This window comes from Periplaneta americana, chromosome 12, assembly GCF_040183065.1.
Source record: "Periplaneta americana isolate PAMFEO1 chromosome 12, P.americana_PAMFEO1_priV1, whole genome shotgun sequence".
In the NCBI taxonomy this organism is placed as follows: Eukaryota; Metazoa; Arthropoda; class Insecta; order Blattodea; family Blattidae; genus Periplaneta; species Periplaneta americana.
This window is the reverse complement of record NC_091128.1, coordinates 76,778,747-76,795,909: the sequence shown is the minus strand read 5'-3', so window position 1 is coordinate 76,795,909 and position 17,163 is coordinate 76,778,747. Positions and strand designations below refer to the sequence as shown.

The 17,163-nt window shown below is 35.1% G+C and overlaps 1 protein-coding gene across 10 annotated transcripts in view; it reads left to right on the top strand.

Annotated features, from left to right (window-relative positions):
- LOC138710572 (uncharacterized) overlaps positions 1-17,163 on the top strand; it is a 124,637-nt gene that overhangs the window by 99,156 nt on the left and 8,318 nt on the right. The window lies entirely within an intron of this gene.

Below are 17,163 nucleotides of genomic sequence, written 5' to 3'. Positions count from 1 at the left end.
TACAAATTTGGTACTTTCACTAAACTGTTTTTCAGTGTATGTTGACGGAACTTTCAATTATTGTGCTAAACTTTTCTGTCAACTGTTTACTATTCTAGCTCTATTAATAAATACACCATTTTAGTATTCTGTTTACTTCGCGATAAAAGTAAAGTTTCTTATGAAAAAGCTTCTTGCCATTTGTAGAAAATGTGAGGAGAACTTTAGTAAGAAATTTGAGCCTCCTGCAGTAAATTTCAGATCTCGAAATGACTATTCATGTTGCAGTAAAAAACGTGTGGGAAAATGCTGAAATGTTTCTGTGCAGATTTCATTTAACCAATTCCTGGTGGAACAAAATTCAGGGGTTAGGTTTGGCGTGTGAATACAAAAACAAGGATTCTATCATTGGACAGTGGTTACACTATGTATTCGGGCTGCTTTACTTACAGCCGCATGAAGTAGGAGATGCGTTTATGCATGATCTGATTCCCATACAACCTGAAACTGAGTTTGTAGTACAATTTTCTTCTTATTTAGTTGACAATTATATTGATGATGCACCATTTCCACTGAATATGTGAGCAGCACAGTCAACGGACACAGGTCGGACAATGCGAATCTTTCCATTCGCATTTCAACTCTTCTTTTAATTCTTCTCATCCTTCTATACATATTTTTGTGGACCAGTTAATCAGTCTTCAGACCGAAATTTACACAAAGATCAAAAGCATCAATACACCACATTTAGGCAAAATTTACACACTAAGAAGAAACAAATTTACGTTGAAAGACAAATTTCTGATTACCAGGACGGAAAAATTGATCGATTCAGATTCATAAAAATACATATTATAGCTTTGCCAAAGTACAACACAGTATTAGTGTTGCACAAGTGTTTCATAATTCGCACGCATAATAAACTGAAGAGCTAGTACAGTCTATGCAACAAATATCAGTTCATAGCTTCAGTGCAGTTTGTATCTTCTATTCCTCGGTCATTCAGTGCAGTTTACATGGTGAGTGATTAACCGTCCGGTTTCTTTGCAGTGCAGTTTACTATTTTCCAGTACAATCGCCAATAACAGGCCTGCAGAACCTGTAAGTAAGGGAAATATGACGTCAGCCTCACTCCACTTCTATTGGGAATGATCGACTTCCGCATAGAGTTGTTTACATTATTTTTCCGTGCAAGGTCCATCAGTGGCGGCACTGTAATTATCAAAAAGAATTGTAATAAATTCATTGTATTTGCAATGCGTTATCTCGTTTCAAGGTTTACAATAATGCTGGATTTCCTGTCGGTAGTTTCTTTACGATTTCTTTGCATCTAGCCTGCTTTAGATTTTCGAAAACTTTCCTCCTATCATCACCTACGGAAACATAAATTTATAGCATTTAAATAATGAACCTTGAAAGTCACTATTAATTTCAATTCAAAATGAACACAACGAGTGACGTCTTTAAATTAACAGTATATAAATAAATAATCAATATACAGTTCGTAATAATAAACTTACCCGAAAGTTTGTGCATTCCATAATTCTTAATATAGGCTTTGTTGAAATGTGGTTTAATATTGAAATGACGAGTAGAAATAAATTGGATGGGATACAGTAAACAAGCAATTCCTTCACGGGTTTATATTTTGGCATGTTCCAGTTCTCTTTAAACTGCAGTACGCGTATTGTGTATTTATTTATTTTTTATATATCTATATATTTATTTGACTGGAGTGCGTTACAATGTTGAATGACAGCATTGCCATGCTGTCATATAGGTATCACTCACTTATCAACAGGCTTCGGTCCTGGGCACAGAAACGCATGAAGTTCAGAACGCACGGATAATAGTGTTATGTTGGTGGAGTGGAGTGGGAGATGGAGAGTGCTGTTACTTCGTGTCTCAACATATAAACAGTCCGTCACAAAATATATTTCACCCTGTATAGATGCAGTATATAGGTACAGTACATTCCTAGTGTAGACAGTAAATGTCTACCATTAAAGTATTAACGTGAGTTGTAACCTTCAATCAGGTGTCCCTACGCCGAAACCTGTTACGCGTACCGCAGCCAAGCAGGAATACACACAACGGTAATGTACAGCTGTCAAAAGAAAAAGTGGCCGCTCTCCTGAAATTAAGTTCCCTTCGGGTATCTTCGCTATAATTCGGAGACAGGCGATGTTACATGTTGTTGGACCACGTTGCCTGATATCTACAGTTATAATTGAAGTATTCTCTCTGTGATTCGATAGCGTAATGGTAGCGTTCAGGCCTCTTATTCATGAGGTCCTGCGTTCGACTACAACCTCGTGCTTTTTATGTTCTTTTTTGTTATGTTTTTGAGAGATACAAACTATACATAATGGCTCCTTTCTCTTTTACGATTATTTTAGTAATTAACATCAGGTTCATTAATATATTATGCCATGACTTTATCATTATGATATTGTGGCTGCAAATGGAAAGAAAAAAGTTTTTATTCTCAATAAAAATATCTTTCGTTGCATAAACAAAACAAATTTACTGGCGTCGGCCTTAAAACATTCAAACAATTAAGCGTTCAAAAAACAAAAAAAAAAAAAAAAAAAAAAAAAAAGCCACAATTCAATATTTAGTCTATCTTCCTCTTATCTCGATCATCTTGCAGTCGAGTGGGCATGGAATCGACTAGTCTTTGCAAATAGCGACTGTTCTTAGACACGATATTCCAGGCATTCTGAACATACCCACATACATAAGTGTTCTGTCCATGGGCAGGTCTTTCATTGCAAACCCAGCAATCTCCAATCTTTCCTATTTTCTGCCTTCCTCTTAGTCTCCGTATATGATCCACATATCCTAATGTCGTCTATTATTCTTTTCAACCAGAGACTCAACAAATTCCTTTTTCTCTTTCTAATCAGTTTCAGCATCATTCTTTCTTCACTCACTTTTTCAAACACAATTTTATTTCTTATTCTGTCTGTCCACGTCACACGCACCGTTCTTCACCACATCCACATTTCAAATGCTTCAATTCGTTTCTCTTCATTTCGTCGTAATGTCCATGTTCCTTCCCCATACAATGCCACACTCCACACAAAGCACTTCACTAGTCTCTTCCTTAGTTCTTTTTCCAGAGGTCCGCAGAAGATCCTTCTTCTTCTATTAAAAGCTTCCTTTGTTCATGTTTGCAGTTTTTCTTGGGAAGGATAGGCCTAAATGCGGTAACATCCCGTTGCTTTCCGCACACCACTATCTCTTTCGCATCTTATTATATTCCAGGGGACCCAAGCGTGGAGATGAGGAGAGTGGATTTGACTAATTGGGCCCTCCGGACTTCACCGAAAGTCACGGCAAGGGTTAAATATTAATTCTATCAGGATGTTTGACCCGATCAGAGACCGGGAAATCTCAATTAGCCTTTGCCCCCCGCATCCTGGACTAGCTTCTACGAATCATCAGAAAATCTTAGAGTGTGATTGGGCCAATTTTTCCGAAAATGTTTCCACACTTTTGCCCTCGTAGCTCAGCGGACGAACGTCGAAATTTAGATGTCAACGTCTCAGGTTCAATTCCTCGTTACTCCTTTTCATTTTATTGTGGTTCAAGATAGTATAATGTAATAATACAAAAAGAAAAAGTAATACCAGTATTATGCAACTGGATTTTTCCAAACCTAATATTAAATTTATGTTATATATATCGCTAAAGAACGATTACAATATAAATAACTTGAATATTATTTATACAGTATCACTAAAGAACGATAACAGAATATAAATGATAAATATCGTTTTTTTAATTAATATAAGATATATAATACTTATTTAATTATCTAAATAAAATAACCTATTTTACAAAGAAGGATGGTTATTTGTGTTATAATAATTACTTACATAAAATACAGATTATTTATATTGCGAAAGAACAATAACAATACAAATAACTTGAATATTATTTTATAATGCTAATGAAGGAAAACAGAATATAAATGATAACTTGAATATTATCTATATCGCTAAAGAACGATAACAATATAAAAAACGTGAATATTATTCATATCGGAATTTCACAGATTTATTACAGATGTATTTAAGAAATTGTAGAAGAATAGTAATTAGTAACAGTGTCCTATTTATTCTTCTTGGAGCCAAATTTGTAACTTTTAAAAGTGTGGTTACTATGTTGAAGTGTATGTGTTGTAACGGATGCTTGATTTGTTATGTATGTGAGTCAGTTATGTGATGCTTTATGTCGTCGCAATGTCGTAATTATAGTTTGATTGTGTCTGTGTGACTATTGTGTATTAATTTATGATGTATGGTACGGAAAGCTGCGTATTTGTGTTATAGAAGTGTTACGTATGTGTGTTGTTAATGTTTTTGTATGTTCCAAATTGATACCTGATATTTATTTTGCAATCGCAATGCCTAATTTACGGTTTGTTTATGTTTTGTTTACATCGCGTAAGCTAATTTAATTTTCTTTTCCATTTCTCTTTATGCATATCTTTTTTGTGTATGAAACTATAGCCCTAACATACATATGTAAAATAGGGCTAACCACCATTGGAGATACAATAATAATAATTGTTATTCATATCGTTATAAAACGATAACAGAATACAAATGATGACTTGAATTTTATTCATATCTCTAAAGAACGATAACAAAATATAAATAACGTGATATCCATAAAGAACGATAACTAGATATAAATGATAATTTGAATAGCATTTACATCGCTAAGGAACGATTAAAAAATAAAATGAAAACTTGAAGAAGGCCCGAACCCACAACCTTTGAATCATTAAACAAGCACTCTACCGCTGGCCTACGAGGCGCAGACATGGAACACTTTCATAGTTCGAGAAGTGCTTGTACAAGCACATGCATCGTGTAACATCGCCGCGACCCGAAGTGGACTTTGAAAATATTCGCTGTTCACGAGTGCGGCCACTTTTTTTTTTACAGCTGTACATTACGGAACCACATGTGTTGTTGCAGTCACCCCTCCACCCGGGTCATGACGTCATTTATACTCCGTGTACTCTAAACCTCATACTGGTTACTCTGTGTCCCTAGGCCGAAGCCTGCTTATCAACATACAATTTATTTATCGTCCTATTACTCTCTGCCGCCTGAAGTCAAGGGCTGCCGAACATTGAAATCGTTCAAATCCAAGTTAGAAAATTATCTTATGACGAGTTGCCAAACTAACTTACTATTATGACAAGTGTTGTATTGCATGTTTCCACGTATTCACATTTTTTTATGTTCTAGTGATATTTAACTTATTTTATATTTTTGTTTTCATATTTTCCGATAATGGTATATCTATAATGTGATAAGTTGAGCTATATATAATCATAATTTTCCTTACTGTGTGTACTGAAAAATATTGTATTCATTGTATGCTTTGTACTGCACTATTTTATTACTATTATTATTATTATTATTATTATTACTATTATTAATATTATTATTATTATTATTATTATTATTATCAATAATTGTCTTATTTTTTATACTTTGGATGTCTCATTTATTTTGACCTGCTGTTCACATTTTATTATGATTTTTCCTTTCTTTCTGTATGTTATATATTATGTCTGATTTCTACTTACTCGTTGTTTACATTTCATTATTATCTTATTCAGTTTTGTGTGTAAAATTGTAGTGTACTTTGTAAATTTGTAGTGTTTTTTGTAACGCAGTTTTACTCCTGGTTGAGTGTTAGCGAAGGCTGTATGGCCTTAACTCTGCCAGGTTAAGTAAATTATTATTATTATTATTATTATTATTATTATTATTATTATTATTATTATTATTAAACCAGTTAAGACCAGTAATGCAGGTTTTATAAAAACAGGAATTAAAACTTTCTTAATGCACGAAAAATCATAATAAATTCTTCAAATAAAGTAATTGGTTTGTTTCCTGCATGCAAAATTTCGGACTTATTCCATTTTAGTAGAATACAGAGCACGGAAAGATAAATCGGGGACTGTACTTAACTTATTTTACATCAAAAATGGACTTAATCAGCTTTATTAGTAATAGGACAATATATACATAAGTAGACCTTCTTACATTACATGCACACATACATTTTAAAATTTATTTTACATGTCTTTTATCTTATTTATTTCCCACATTCATTTTTCTCTTATTTTCTAAATGTAGCCTATGTTCCTAAGGACTTTATTATCTGTTCATTTGTAATTATTCATAGCGTATTGTATATCTGCCGCCGCGAGAATGAATGTTGATGCAGCCGAGCATAACTAGAATGCTATGACCGGACTGGTAGAAAAGATGGGTAGGGTAAGAAAGGGTAGTAAAGCAGTCGCTCTGAGGAGATATAGTTCTGCAGGACTGGCCCATAACAACTACCTCTACCGTTTTCCCCTCCCCTACTATGATAGCTCGGGTACTATTTTCCGTGTGCGCGCGCAGCACTGGTTACTCCGCGCGAAGCTACGGCACAGTTACTCCTCCATATTTTGTACGTAGCCTACCTCGGTCTGCAGCAACTATAGGCAACATGATTAAAATGTACAATCAAAGAGGGAAGGAACTAACTGTAGTTGATGTATATGCTGTACATGCAGGAAGTATTACAAGAACAAAGAAGAACAGAAGTGGAGGTGCATAGAGAAAATGTGTAATGCCAAAATAATGACAAGCGGACAACTGTTGAAGGTGATATTCTTTTAAATACAGGAGGAAACCACAACCATGAAAAAGATGTAACTGTACACCGTCAGATGATTACAAATACCGCGAAACGCAAAGCCAGTGAAGAAGACTTGTTTGACAGACGTTCAAAATTAATCAGGAGAGAAATCTGCTCAACCCCATAAGAAATAAACGAGAATATAACGACCAGGTATATAAATCTTACAAGCACAAAAAGAAGAAAACTTCATCCAATACTACCTAAAATTAAGCAAGAGGTCAACACAGAAAGCAATAACAGTGACGATTGTTTTTAACATTAGTAAGTAATTTTTAAACAGGCAGAACTGATCGACATAAAGGCATATGCTGCTAGTCCTAAACAGAGCACACAATATTGACATGACTGATTTGTTTACTCTGAAGTGTGAAGGAAATTTGCTTAGTATTGATGTGAAAGAGCGGGGGTAACTGATGAGGGAAAATAGTTGCGCACTTTGATACAAGGTTGTCACTTTTTTTTTTTCTGCGGAGCTCGGTTTAAATTTTTGTGTACCAAACGGAGATCAGTGTTGTCAACTTGACGAAAATTCCGTCGAAATTGACGGAATTCAACGTAGCGAACGGGAAAAAAATGGCTTTGACGGGTGACGGATTTTCTGGCGGGAATTACGATTTACATCGTCTTTTGACATTTTTAGCTGCTGTCATTTTTAATTGTTTCATTTTTGGAGATTTTACTTTTTATTTGAATAGCCCTGCCTGTTCCGTACTATGTTTAAGAATGTCCTGTTTCAAATTTGCTCGTAATCAAGTCGATGTTGACGAATAATTATTTTAATAAGAATTAGTAAGTAAGTTGTTTTAAAATTGCTTGTGTATGTATATATTATTATTATTATTATTATTATTATTATTATTATTATTATTATTATTATTATTATTATTATTATTATTTTAATTTTGACGGATTCTGACGGATTTCCAGGTGTTATACTGACGGGGATATAATTTATGTGTTGGCAACACTGACGGAGATAGCATACAGGGAAGAGTTCGTTGCAAAGATTAACACGGCTGCATTGGAGATACACCAGCACGGACTGCATAATGTGTAGCGAGAGGTCAGACTGCGTGCTGAAGCGTGTGTTCGTGCGAAAGGAGGACATTTTGAGTATCTGCTCTAGACAACTGACAATTAGCCTACCTTTTCTCAAGAAGACAGGTCCATTAGGTCTGGAATCAAATGGGGATAGATACGGCACGTGGTATTCGTATAACTCGGAAACGGGGATGAATATTGAAAAAGTGTATTAGGATTTTTTGTCGCAAATAAGGTCCTGAATCACCTCCTTAAGGATTGACCTGACCTTTTGATACATCCTATATATATATAGATACGGGAAATTGCAATCAAAGTTTAGTGTCATTTGAAAACTCTTTGCACTAGAGCAGCGGTGACCAAAGCGGGTGTCGTGATTACATCGTGTAATCACAGACATTCAAACGGGTACGAGGAGTTTCCTGTGCATTGCTGTGTGTTTCATTCAAGTACTGAAAACAAGCAGTGGCGGTATCATGTTGCTCTACAAACTCTGTCTCTACAAGCAGTAAGAGGCGGTTTCGTGAAGAATGAGAAGGAGAACTTTTTTGTTGTTCTGTCCGACAAAATGTAATATGTTTACTTTGCTCAACGGTTCAATTAGGAGCATATACAAACATTAATTGCCACACTGAATAATGTATTATTATTATTATTATTATTATTATTATTATTATTATTATTACTGTCCACTAAGTATGTGTTTCTATAATTCTTCTGTACGTACATGAATATTGATATTTTTAGATCTTCTCCCTAGAAGGATAAAATTATTAGGTTTTGTCTCAGTTTTAATCTTCTTAATCTTTAGATGAGGATAACTATTTATTAGTTATTCATTTAATAGTAATAATAATAATAATAATAATAATAATAATATTGTAGAAAAACTGATTCAGTATTATGTGCCAACGTACTGTTACACGCCAGGAATTGACATGTCTTAAATCATAACCAGGAAGAGAAAGATGAGATAAATAAATGTAAGGAAGTCAGCTATCTAATGGGGTTTGAAATATCTCGTGCTCTAAAGCCTTTTAATTGAACAGAATTTCTCAAAAGAGTAATGATTAAAATAGCTTAAATAGCTTGTCCATAAGAAGTCTTCAATTTTGAAAAACTACGAATTTCTCGACCAAGTATCGATAGAAGAATTTAGAAAATTCCTGATTATATTAAAGAGGAAGGTTAAAAAAGGAGCAAGAAAAATCGTATATTATTCACTGGCTCTTGATGACAGCAGTAACATTACTGATGCAGCAATGCTTGAGATTTTTATCCGCGGGATTGATCAAGATGTTAGTACATGAACCACCACTGGTTGTAGTTTTCATGCCAAGTACCTTTGCTCCGTCTCCTTACTTCATAGGCTGTCTGTCGCATGTAATCACTGCAGTTCGAGTTTTGGTCACCGCTGCACTAGTGCTTTAAACATGTCATAGCAGCTGACAATGACATAAATGCTCATTAAATTTGATGTAATATACTTTTTCAGATATCAAATAGTATTTTAAAGCATTTTTTTAAATTCACTGGTTTTTCACCACATTTAACCACCTTCTTCCCTTAATTCAACATTACGTGATGATTTTTATATTTCCGTATCTGATGTAGAGATCTGTGTACGTAGTAGGAGGGGAGGACAAAGGTAAATAGAAATAAATTAACAAATATTAAGAATGGAAGCTATAATATAAACTGTGTGAGGAAGGAATACAAGATTACAGCACAAGAAAACGGATAGAAGCGTAATACGCAGTTCAGACTACTCAGAATGTCGTGACTCGAGCTCGTGACTCCGGGGGCGTCCCGACGCACGCATCCACGCACACACACATAGCTGGGGTGAACGTACCCGTGACGTCAGCCTGTGGCGCGAGGCCAGGTTGGCTCGCGAGGTGTTTGATGATGTATAGTAGGCTTACGCAATCCGAGTTCTCCGGCGTTGCAGGTCGAGTTGAGCGCTGTTGTCATATCTCAGACAATGCCCTTAGGTCAGTGCGTCCAACATGTCGCAACAGGTAGCTGGGTAACAAATGCATCTAAATGCCCTACTCTTCATTAAATTTCCACTACACGTCAGCAATACAGCCTATTTCGAAACTCCTCTACATAGTATTGTCATAGTATCAAAGCATAAATACCTGAAATGCAAACATCGCCTTTTTTATTTACTATTTTGTTTCAAATGTTTAAAGACTGCGTTTATAACGCACAACTATAATATTCTTTAATATTAGTTTGTGTTACTGCCTGGAATAACCTGTAAACAACTGCACTGTTCTGTTTAGATAGCTTGGCCGGTGTTATGCGCAAATGTCGAATTAGGGATGATGTGGAGTGAGTCAGTTTCTAAGCATATCCAGAGAGCAGGAGAGGGAAGAAAGAGAACTGCATGTAAGCTGACGTAAGTTATAGCTGTATAGCTGTAAGTTATAGCCATTGATCACATACCTGCACTCCATGAGCGACTACAGTTTTTCCACTCACTGCTATCTAAACACTCGTACCTAACACAATGGAGTCTTCTCTTTTCACTCTTCCACTCATAACAAAATATACTACAATGTCTTTATTGGTTTCATTACGGTACTAATGTTTTTGCACAAGGAAAAGAAGTGAACTATACAGGAGCTGCACAGCGATTAACCCGTACACCAATTTTTTTTCCTTGTCAGTACCAAATGAACTTGCGTGTTTTACTGCGCAGAATGTTATGATCGGCCAAGCTATCTAAATACAACAGTAGTTTTATTCGCTTTTGTTCTAATGAACAGTAACAACAATACAAGTTGCCAGGCGACGATAGAAAACGAAATATGAGATAACAAACGAGTATAAACAATTGAACATTTTTCTAAAATTTAACTATCATAATGTAGAGTGCCGATCGAAATTTTTAAAGACGGGTGTGGTGAAACCTGAAATTCAATAGACACTAGTTTTAAATTTCCCTCTCAATAGATACATTCAAGGGGACAATTCATAACACATTATAATTTCGTTACCGGGCGATTCGTATCACGTGACATTTTTATATAACAACAACTCCTTTTGTCACCGAACATAAGGCACTGCTATGATAAGACCTTAATGTAATTACCAAGAACAACAAACACCTTTGAAGCTTGGCATAGGCGACTCAACCTTTTAATGGGAAAAGCGCACCCCTCACTATATCATCTTCTGGGAGTCCTTCAGAGAGAGACGGCAAAAATCAGCGTGGAAATAGAAAGAATGGCAACTGGCAATCTCCACCCAAAAGAAAGATGAAATGCGTTGACGTAGATAAAAGAATTCAGAGAATTGTTGAAAAATATGGAGGGTACGAGGATAATGATAATATATTGGGGTACTTACTGTCTCTTGGACATAAGGTAGCAGGAAAATTTAGATTTTTATATATTGGAAACATAATAAAATTAATAACATTTTTAAGATTACAATATTCATTCATTCATATCGGCAGCAAGTAATACTGTGACCAAGTTGTCTTTGTAACGAACATGTCACATGTTACGAAAAAATACTTGTGACCAACTTATCATTGTGGAGAACTGGTATTGTGACCAAATTATCATTGTGACCGACAGATATTGTGACCAAATTTTCATTGTGACGAACTACCAGTGACTAAACTAGGTGGTGACGAAACATTTGTGACGAAATGTTCTAGACCCAAATTCAAGTGTTCTTTTTTGTTCAAATTAAATTTAATTTGAATAAATAGTTATTTAGACTGTAAAATTTTAAAATGAAAGCCCTATATATTGATAGGGAAAGAGATGTATTGCTTCTTTTCCTAATGAAATATCTTACCGTGAGCAATTGGTGTCTCAGCATTATTCACTACTACGAAATAATGATGATATTTGTTTTAGTTTTTATTATAAAAGTTTCATTTCCCTATTACAGGCCTTGGAGGTCCACAGTGTAGCAGAATGTTAAGGCTCCCCCCTTTCCAATAGATATTAGCAGCAGTAAGGATGTAAACCCTACATGCTTGCCAACTTTACTGCCGAAAAAAACTCCCTGTTACTCATTTCCATGAGAGGCTGAGTGAATCCCAGGACCATAGTGTAACCGGAAGGATTAGGTCAATTGATTCTATGGAGGGTATAACCCCTGACTTTTGACTTTGTACCGTAACGCTTAAGCGTTACACGTTACCCTTTTTATTTTAGTTTTAATTTAATTTTTATAACGACGCTGTACCAGCTTACTTTGTATCGATGGAATTGGTAATGGATGATATTTAGCGAGATGAGGCCGAGGATTCGCCATAATTTCCTGGCATTCGCCTTACAGTTGGAAAAACTCTAGAGGGGGGGAACCCAACCAGGTAAGTGGTATAAGTGAGAATCGAACACATTCCCGAACGCAGTTTTAGATCAGCACCTGTACTATGCTGATAATTACCATCTTATGTCATAAAACCAACTCAAGAGTACTAGTTGTCTAAGAACAGGGGAAACCGTGACTGTTGAGTTGTTTAACATTTTAAAGTCTTTTCTTCCCTCCATGAAACGGAAACATGCCTTTGATTGTAAACACAGGGTAAAGATAATGTAGAGTTACAGGATTCAAGAAGTAGACGAATCAAGAAATGGAGAAATGAGAAAAGAAAATAAGAAATAGAGGAATTAAGGAATTGAGAAAGAAAGGAAAGGAAGCACTGAAGATGAAAAAAAATGAACAGTGAGAGAAATAAAGAAATGGAGTAAGAACGGAAAATAAAAAGAAAGAAAATGCAATTTAGCAATCGAGAAATACAGAGGAAAGGAAACACAGAAAAGAAAAGAAGTGGAAAAAGAAAGGAAAGAGGAAATAGATAAATAAAGAAATGGAGGAAGAACTCAAGGGGGAGTAGAGTAGGGTAAAATGCGTGATGGGACCTGGACCGGTGCAGTGTCATTTTCTCAGGCCGCATAATAGCTACGTATACCGTATATGCGACAGCTATATATTTTAATGACTCTGTGTAGAGTATTGCTTAAAGCTTAAACTAAGGTATTGCGCTGAAGAAATAAATAATATCTCTCTTCTTCTGTTATAATAAAGATATGAATAAAGCACCATGTATGAATTAAAGCGAATATTCCACTTATAAATTAGTCAGAACAGATATACAGAAGGTCCGAAAGTCTTGTCACCCCCCTTGTTTGTATGTTGGTGTGCAAGAATTAGCACAATCGGGTGGAATTTATAGATGTTATTAACGTTTATACATATCGCGTTTTTTACCCAGAGGTACAACGATTTTTACCCACTTGGAAGTCATACAATAACAAATATATTTCTCGGCATGAGACAATGAATCTTTTGATATATATTATTGCAGACATTAGAATTTAAATTTTTTTTAAGAAATAAATCCAATGGGATTTGTAATTTTTATTCATGTTTATATAGCTTAAAATCTCGCGAAACCTAAATTTATAGAAACCATTTTTGTTTGAGTCTAAAATCGAAACGAGTGATAGAATACTGTGTAGACACGCGTATTAAACACTTTCCGAAAGAATTGGCACAATCAGTTGGAATTTATAGATTTTTATTAACGTTTATACAAATCGCGTTTTTAGCCCGAGATACAACGATTTTCCAACTTGGAAGTCATACACTAACAAACTTATATTTCTATTACTCAAATTTAACGTTTCTTAAAAGATTAGAAAAATCTGATGGGATTTATGATTTTTATGCATGTTTATATAGCGCATCCATTTTGAACATGTCATAGCAGATGTGTGACAATGGTTGATACTTTACGTTCCAGCTTGTTTAGTGATCCAGAACATCAGTATGGCACCATCATTGTCGCGGCACAAAATGATGAGGCGCCATGTCCTGTGTGAAATTTTCCGCAGCAAAGGCGGTGTGATTTCCCTGAATGCCTCCCTAACAGATTGCTTCAAACCTTCAATTGTCTGGTATCGATGTTTCGAGACATGCTGCTTAATTATTCCCCAAAGGGAAATCGATTGAAGTATTCAATTGTTTATACATCTCCTTTATTTGTTCTCACATCTTTTGTTTTCTGTTGTCGCCTGGCAACTTGGATTCATTTTATTGTCGGTTGAGTGTAGGATAAAAACACAGTTTATTTTTGGTAATTTCCTGAATTTCATTAACTCATTTGATCAAATTGAATATGCTGCATTCTTGTCTAGACAGTAATATAGCCTACTTCGGAACTCCTCTACATAGCATTGCTATAGTATCAAAGCCATAGACCTAAATACAGTATACAGAGTGTAACGGGTATAAGTGCCGTCCTTTTCACAGTCGTCGGGGACGGTCTACAGCAGTAGTGTCAGAGTTGTAAGCTCCAAAACCAGTTGTGGAGCTAGATCGGAGCTTGAACTTGATTATGTCTGTGGAAACACCGGAGCACGCAACCAGTCCATTGGAGCGCTCCGCTCCGTTTAGTCCCTGTCTGACAACGCTGGTCTACAGGATCAAAAAATGTCCATACAACATAGAGTCAAAACTTGATAGATTTCCAGAAAAAAATATTTATTCTATTATTTTATTCGCGTTATACTGCTTATATCGTTAGTAAAATTACGAAAACAATTACATCAATAGGTATATCTAGCAAAGAGTTAATATTAGTTCAAATAAATATTTGTGTGTTCTATTACATTTTCGTAAAATTAAATAAAATTGCATGCTTAAATTTGTTAATATTCTAGCGTGAGAGACGTGGCAACGTATTCAGCAGGCAGTACTCTGCATAGACGTACGTACAGTATATGTCAGCTGAGTTCAAGCTCCCTGTCCATAGGTATACTGCCGAGTGGATGACAGTTCGGTACCAGGTATTCGATAAACAACTTACAATGCCATTCATAGTTTAGGAATATCATATGTTATTAGTTAATGGAGAAAGTCGTCGTATTTCAAGTGAGGCAAGAAGATGTACCGTCAGTGTTTTCCGCAATGAAGGTTACCTAATCAGGGGAATTTTGTAGCGGTTTCTCAATGATTAATAGAAACTAGGAGTCTCTTACCTCGTTTCCAAAATCACACAACCAGAAATTAAAAAAAAAAAAAAAAAAAAAAGGTACTGCTTTATGAACGCGAGAGAGATTAAAATGTTGCATTTAAAACAAATTTCATGTGATTTTGTGCAGTAAACCATTATTGTTCATTTTTTAGACATACAATAAAAAAGTGGACCAATATTGCCAATATTGTTAAGTGAAATGGAAATTTACCATAAAGTTCTATTAAAGAGATTGAAAGTTTATATTTGCTGTTCGTTTTATGTAAACAACGGTTCGCCCCTGCATTAGAACAGAGCATCTGTTTTGTACCGGTATGTCTGTATCCGCTTGAGCTGTACTGTTTATTTGTAAACACCCTCCTCCCCATCCAGCAACGTTGCCAAACGCTTAATATTGTAAACTTTAATATAATTAGTTAAATATTGCGATTAGAAAAAAATTGTGAGGACATTTTTTCTTTCTTCTGACATGAACAATCATCAGTTAAAATAACGGCACTTATACCCCTTACACCCTGTATAACGTAAATTGAAACTTTCTCTTTTATTATCCACTATCCTACTCATATGTTACATTAAAAATAGGTTTAATAACACACAACCATAATATTCCTTAATATTAGTTTGTATTGCGACGAGAAATAACTTGTAATCAACAAAAATCTTCGCAGTTTAATAATTCTCTTCAGCTCTAATGAACAATAACAACAGTCCAGGTTGCCAGGCAACGATAGAAAAAGATGTGAAAACGAATGAGATATAAGAACAATTGAATACTCTTCCAAATTTAAGTATCATAATATAGTGAAATTTCAAAGGGATGAGGAAGTAAAGTGGTCTAACCTAAAATGCAATTAACACTGGTTTAGACTCCCCCCACCCTGTATCTAATTTGACGTGTTTTTTGTTTAAATTTAATTTAATTTAAGTATATAGTTACTTAGACTGGGAAGTATTGAAATGACAGCTCTATATAATAATTTAAAACCTAGAATATCGGAAGGAAAAATAAAACAGGAAAGAAAACTGAAAGTTTCTCACGTTTATGTTCTGAGTTACCGCTGTGACATGACAGTAGGGGGAAGATAAGTAGACCTATTAAAAAGGCGGTAAACTTCAGCTGTCAGTAATTTAACAACTTTTGATCATTGTATAATTTGGCTTTGCTATAGCCTATTATTTTTACCATTCGTAACTTCCATATACTCGTACAAGAATAATCCTCCATGGTCTGGTGCTTGAATTCAAGGTTCATGAGTTCAAACCTAGTGTAGGGCAATGTATTTTAAAAGGCTTTCTCCGGTAGAGGAGTAAAGCTGTGGGTGTAGGTTTACAGCACGTAAAAGAACCCTGCTCTTGATAGAGGGCTTCAGGCAAAATATGTCGGCCATATCTCGCCCACACTTATTTTCGACATTGACTAATATCTGCAATTGAGATCGTCGTTAAATGCTAGGTAACTTTCGGTGCTGGACCCCGGACTCATTTCACCGGCATTACCACCTTCATCTCATTCAGACGCTAAATAATCTAAGATGTTGATAAAGCGTCGTAAAATAACGTACTAAAAAAAAACTTCGTCGTTAAATAAAATATTACCATCAGAAGTATATCATTATCAGTGACTCCAAAGCATATCCTTTCATAATTAAAGGGAACATTGTTACACATCGAATTACTTCAATTAAAATGTTCTCAAGTATGTATCTTGTCTAATGACTGAAGACCGTTCCCTTAGTCCAACAATATTGGAATGAGTATAAGAGTGCACGGGATATACATTACGTCACGTGTCCTTCAGTAGACATCCTGCTCATAAACAAAAGTAACGCGCACTACAGGGTACTCTACAACAAATTCCTTCCTCCTGAACCAGTACAATATACTTTAGTTTAGCTGAAGTTAAATTTGCAGCAAAAGTTATTGTAATGTAGGTTTTAACATTATATTCAGGACAGTACCTGTGTTACAGTTGTACCGATGTTCTAAATTAAAATTTTACAACAAAGATTATCGTAAAATGGGCTTAAACCTTGCATTAAAAGCGGTACCTATGAGACAGTAACATTTTAAGTTAAAAATTTACATCAAAGATTATTGTAATATAGGCTTAAACATGTTAAGAGTAGTGCCTTTAATACACTAACATTTTAAGTTACACTTTTACATCAAAGATTGTTGTAATATAGGATTTAAACATTTCATTAAGAGTAGTAACACTAACATTTTAAGTTAAAAGTTTATAGCAAATGCTGTGTTTATTCTTTTGTAATACACAACACAGCACCGTCCTTGATGCGGGAGTAGCCTTACATCGTACATCACCACGTGCCACTACCCAGTAATTTGGTTCATTTCACAAACTCCGTACTCACTTAAATTTAAAGAGTAGTGGTTAGCAA